The sequence below is a fragment of the Lepidothrix coronata genome, unplaced genomic scaffold (genome assembly GCF_001604755.1).
Source record: "Lepidothrix coronata isolate B3197 unplaced genomic scaffold, Lepidothrix_coronata-1.0 Scaffold279, whole genome shotgun sequence".
Taxonomy (NCBI): Eukaryota; Metazoa; Chordata; class Aves; order Passeriformes; family Pipridae; genus Lepidothrix; species Lepidothrix coronata.
In genome coordinates this window covers 294,666-300,615 of record NW_016690459.1, presented here as the reverse complement: position 1 = coordinate 300,615, position 5,950 = coordinate 294,666, and positions in this window count along the sequence as shown.

Sequence of the window (5,950 nt, the reverse complement as noted above, 5' to 3'; positions counted from 1 at the left end):
AAGAGAACTGGAGCTCCAAGCACCCGTAGGCTTGCTCAGGAGCTGGGGCTGTGTTCCCTGAGCGGTATCAGCGACAGCTCTGACTCACACAGGGCCTTTGGGCTTCCCAGTTTTCTCACTGGGAATGAGATTCAGTTCCCACAGTCGCTGTCCTGAGCCCCTGCCCAGCTTTGCTGCCTCTCCCCTCCCTCTGCCTTCGCCTTTTCATTTGAATGCTTCGAGAGCAGGAGGTGTCTCCAAGCTGGGCCTGGGATCTGAGCATGGAATCCCAATTCCGGGGACAATTTTAGAGTCAAATCAAGATTGTGGAGCCGACTTCTTCCTCTTCTCTGTAAATAATCAGGTCTGACAGCTGTTTTCTCAAGCTGTGGTGGGAAAGTCATCTCCTGCAAAGTGCTGAGGCAGAGAAAGGCAGGATGACTGCTGCTGTGTGCCCGTCCTGGCCACCCCAAAAACACCCCCTGTACCAGTATCCCGGGAGTGATTCAGATGAGTAATGACAGGTGTAGGGCAGAAGTAAGAAATAATTAAAATTGGCAGTGCTTTGATGAGTCCAGTACTGACCAACCTCAGCACTAATAGGTCATGAGCCCCGGTCCTGCCAACACAGGGAAAACCACAGGCCAGGTCCTTGGTAGGTGCAGGATTGGCTTTAAAATTGCTTCACTTCGTGGGGTGTGTGAGGGAGTTATTTTCCTTTCTGTCTCTTCATTCCTGAGCCTGTAGGAATCGGGTTTTGAGGCGTTTTGCAACGATCACCAAGGACGGAGGTTTTTATGCGGAGGAAACTTTCACATGATGGGATGATTACAGGAAGTCAGGCTTTGAGAGGCAACTAAATAAACTAATAACAGCAAGTATCAGCAGATTTGTGATGAAACCGTGGAGGCCTGGCAAACCCAAGGCATTATTAGTTCCAGATGCTGCTCACAGATAAGTATCTCTGGCCTGAGCTTTTCTAATTACCTACAGAAACTAAGCTGTCACGTCAAGGTTCCTTTCAAAGCTCCCTGAGATTCGCTACAGTCCACCAGGATGGGCTGATATTCATTCGTATTTCCTCTTTTTTGTTTGCTACTTCGGAATTTACCGAATGAAATCCCATTTCTGTGCTGTGCTTGGGTTCAAGTGGGAACTGGTGTCTCCGCAGCGGCGTGAAGGGAGCAGACAGCGGGATCCAAACCCACTGGGTGCTTCAGCTGGAGCCTGAATCCGAGCCCAGTTGGGATCTGACAGTGCTGCCTGATAAGGGTAATTTATTCTGAGCAGCTCGGGACACCTCTGCCAGTGCCATTTCCATATCTCTGCTCACGGAGGGCTGATTAATGAGGAGTGGAGTCAACTGAGGTACCCGAGACCAGACTCATCTCTGCTGGAGCGTCACTGCCTGACATCAGATAACTTCCTGCAGGGAGGCAGCTTTGATCAGGCTGCAGCAGTGGGGGAAATGGTTGGGAGCAATACCTGATGTTTTGCATCTGGTCCATTGTAAAAACTGTTTTCATGTTTAAAAATAAGTTTCTCTCGGGGAGGAATCGCAGCGCTGTGGTAACTGTGGGCCCAGCCCTGAGCCCTTCCCTGCACTGCTGGCGTTGCTGACAGCACCTCCTGCTCCTGCTGGGCTGATCACCCAGGGGGAATTCAATCCCTTGTGTTTTTGCAGGAGGAAATGTGCTTTTGTGTTTAGAGTTGGATGGGAGGGAAGCCCCCTAAGCTGGTATGACTAAAGAGCTGCAGCATGTGCCTGCTGTTGGGTGCTGGGGTTAGGAGACAACATTTCCTTGGAGCCTGTGTGAAGTCCCTTTTAAAGAGGACACAGTTTTCCTCTGAGAAACCTTCCCCTGCCTCCTTCCCTGTACATGTTTGTAGCTGAACATCACAGGAACCCTGAGCCTGGGCTGAAATGGAGAACATCCTTATGACATCTCCAGCCAACACCCTCCCTTTCTAGACTAACCTGGGATGTCCATCCCTGCTGTGGGATCCTTCCAGCTGGGTTTGGATTGACAGTCAGCTCCAGAGAAAGCACAGGATGAGCTCAGGCCAGAGAACACAGAGAAAAAGTGAAGCTTCTTCCACCAAGAGAAGGTGGCTGGGATGGGGGGTCATGTTTGTTTGTTTAACTGGAGGTCCCTGCCCTGAAGACTCTCAGTTGGGTCAGTTGTTTGCAACCCAAGCTTGTTACTGCCTAAAAACTGGTAGAACTAGATAAAGACAAGAGGAATTTTCCTATAGCCCCGTGGGCTACAACAGATAATAACAAACTGGCCTGACTCTATTAAAAAGACATTTAAGCATCGGGTCATGTTGTTCAGTGGTGCTGGGATCCAGCAGAGCCAGCTGGATTCCCAGAAACCTTGCTGCACCCACTGGAAAGCAGCTGCTGGGAAAGGGCCAGTGAGGGGTTTGTCCCTCGGGCTTCAGAAGGCCAAATTCTCCTTTTCCTTTTCCTCGTTATGACTCTGACAATAGAGCTATAGAGGCACTTCTGGAGCCTCTGCTGTGCTGTACAAACAGAAGGAAGGGCAGTGCTGCCAGACTGAGCCTTGCAGCCCAGGGAAGTCCCAGCTCAGCTTTTTGTTCTGCCTTCCCAAGGAAAAGGCTGTGGGAGACACTGGGAAAGATTGTCTGCTTTGGATATCAAAGGTCTCTACAAACTTACATGGCACAAGCTGAGCTTTTTGCTGGAAAAGCACCTGAAGCAGCCACATCTCCCTTTGGAGAGCAGCTCACTTCAACCTGCTCCAGGCTGCTTCCTCTTACTGACTATTAATTGTTGAAGTGTTTTAATAACCTTTGCTCAAAGACAGCTGAAATTCCTGGCACATCACAGGACAGCTGGAGAGGATGTTTGACAGCTGTCAGTGGGAAAAGCTGTGTATCCTAAAGGGATTAAAGCCCTTGCTTTGAAGTTTCTTGCAGGTTATACAGAAAAGAAGCCAGGCTGGGAACGGGGAGTGCAGAATGACTTATGTGAGGTCACACTGCACATCAACAGGGGAGGGAAAAATTGGAATATTGGGATGTCACGGACACAGGGCCACTGTGCACCTTGGGCAGCTCCTCCAGGTGCAGCCCCAGCCCTCTCCTGAGGGCTGGAGACCCGCTGAGTGATGTTGTCCTCAGTCACTGAGCTGCTGATCTGTCCCCAATGAAATGCTGCTAATCACAGTCTGCCCCTGGATGTTTAAAGAGGGTTTAACAAGCCAAACACGAGTGCAACCCTGTTGCCTTAGAGAGGGTGTAGCTGTGAGCAAAATTTGGCCCTCTCTTCCAAACCTTGCAGTTTGTCTTGACTGCTGCATGCTTTATTTTTAGAGCATCATAAAAGGCTTTTGTTCCAAGGTATATTTAACAGGGGAGTGGAAGGGAAGTGGGAGGGTTTTGTGCAGGGAGAATGTATCTCTTGGTCTCTTTCTTCTAAACCCACCCCCTCACCAGATACTCTTGGAGGGTGGAGTATAAATGAAAAAAAAAAAAAAAAAGAAAGGAAAAGAAAAAGAGAGAGAGAAAATAATAATTAGAAATACTGAAATCACAGTCAAAGGGATTGTCTGGGCGTCCAGGCCTGGAGGCCTCTCAGGCGCCATAAAACACACACATTATCCCAGAAAAGACACACATTATCCCAGAAAAGGGGATGGAAGGGGCAGGGCAGGGGTGGTCCCGTCTGGCAGAGGCTGGTGGAGGAGGCAGCTCAGTGCCCAGGTGGGGAGGGCTGTCCCTGCTTCCCACCAGGACACATCACACCCACACTGGTGCGTGCTGGGCTGGCCTAAAGCTCTCTCAGGGCAGGCTGTGAGGGTCCTGTCAGGGGGGAGGTGGATGGGGAGAGGGAAACATTTTCCTCTGGCCTTGAAAAGGTGTTTGAGAGAGCTCTGGTGGTACCCAGAAGCAGCCAGACATGCACAGCCCCACAGAAGGGGCAGGTTGGTGCTGGGAGTGATGCTCCCCAGGCACCGTCATTCCCGGGGGCTGGGAGAGCCCCCAGTGCTGGGGACAGGGACACAGGGAATTGCATGAGGGATGAGGCTGGATGTGAGAACCAGCACGTGTCTTCCAGCCTGGCCAAGTCTCTTGTTCAGTAAGATCCTCTCAGGAAAGGAGGTGAAGTCCTGGAGCAAAGCTAAGAAGAAACTTAATGCTAAAAAGCAGAATTAGTAAAACTAAGAGAGTCATTCACAGCTGTCCTCGGGGAATCCCAGAGAATTTGTTCAAGGAGAATCTGTGCTTTGCCTTCCCACGAGGGACCTCGTGGCTCCTCAGGCAGATTCCAGACAGGGCACAAAGCCTTGCCAGAGACTGTCAGGCAGCACCAGGAGCCTGCTAAGGCCAGACTGGCCCTGTCTGTCCCAGTCCCACCCGAGTGGTGTTGAGCTGCAGGTGAAGCAGGGGTGGGCTTAGACCCCCAGAGGTGGAGCCAAGGCTGTGCCAGAAGCACATTAGTCACAGACCTTGGCTCTGAGCAGGCAGAAGGTTCTGGTGGGTTCATTTTCCTCCTGTCCCCTCTCCTAAAGCAGCAGTGTCATCCCTGCTGGTCTGCAAAAGGCCAAGGCTGAAAACCTGAACCAAATCCAGAGGTGGATTTGGCCTGGCAGTGGTGGCACAGGACACCTTTCACCCGGGCAAAGCCTGTCACTGCTCAGCTTTGCCAGGCACGTTTCTCCCCCTCTTTTCTCTGACATGGGCTTTTCCCCACAGAGGTCAGAATCCCATGCCCTGCTGTTCCCCTGCATGGGCTGGCTCAGGTAGTGTTTTCTCCTCCTTCACTTTTGTTTCTGGAATTCAGTAAGTCTCACTGAAAGGTCAGAAGAAACTTGGAAATCCCCTCAGGGGATGGTGCTGCTCTGCACTACCCAGAGTCAGTGAAATACTCTCTGCCTGGGTCCTGGTAAAGGACAAGTACCCAGGACTGTGACTCTGGTCATCATGAACTGGGCAAAGCTTCATTAATTTGGACACATAATCAGAATATTGATCAACTAATGCCACGACTGCATAAGATTTGTGCTTTCCTTGGCTTAACAGGACATGTCCCTGTAGTTGGTAGGGCAGTTGGGAGTGGATTATCTTAAAGGTCCCTTCCAACCCAAACCCCTCTGTGATTCTATAATTCTATATGGGTTCTCTTCTCTTCTTTCTTTGTACTCTCAGCACTGCAAGGTCTGTGCTGTGGCATTGGTTTGATCACCAGCCCTCATGCAGCTGACTTTTGGGTATTGCTGTCCTGTGCTGTGCAAGCTTTTGGCAGCTGCTGCTCTCCAGCAATCCCGAATGGAGTTTGCATTGCTCCAGACCTTTGGTTTCCATCCCCAGAAAACAGCCTTTGCCCAGCCCCTGGCTGCCTGGCAGGCAGGAGCTCACACAGCAGAGTGGAGGGGGATCATTGCTGGCTCAGACAAAGCTCAGCCCAGCAGGTCCTTATCAGCAGATACACCAGGGTCACTCCTCGTGCCGCGCTCCGAGCTGGCCCTGCTGAGCCAGGAGCCACAGAGATGTGTTAGAGGGTGTTGTACCCAAATTAATGTGCTCTGCCTTCACCTGTGCCTGTGTGGACACGCCTCGTGCCCGCCCGAGTGGGCTGGGGAGGCTGTTTGTCACCGGGGAGAGCTGCTCTGACTGTTATGTGAGCACCTCCAAAACCTCCAAACCTGTGTTCACCTGCTGAGCAGGAGCCCAGTGGGACAGTCAGTGAGTGAGACACGATGGGGGGTGAGGACGAGGGGTGGAAGCCTTTCTTTTTCCCTTTGTTTTAAGGCTTGTATCAACTTGCCTCGTAAAATCCTCTCCTGCCTTCCAAATCCAGTCAACGTTGAGTCACGGCTGAGCCCATCCTCTGCCTCCCCATTGCAACACGGATGACAGAAACCATCCAACAAGAGGGCTCGAATCCACGATGAGTTTTGTTCTGTTGCATAAAACCTTTTCCCCATTTACAGGTGAGTTGCTA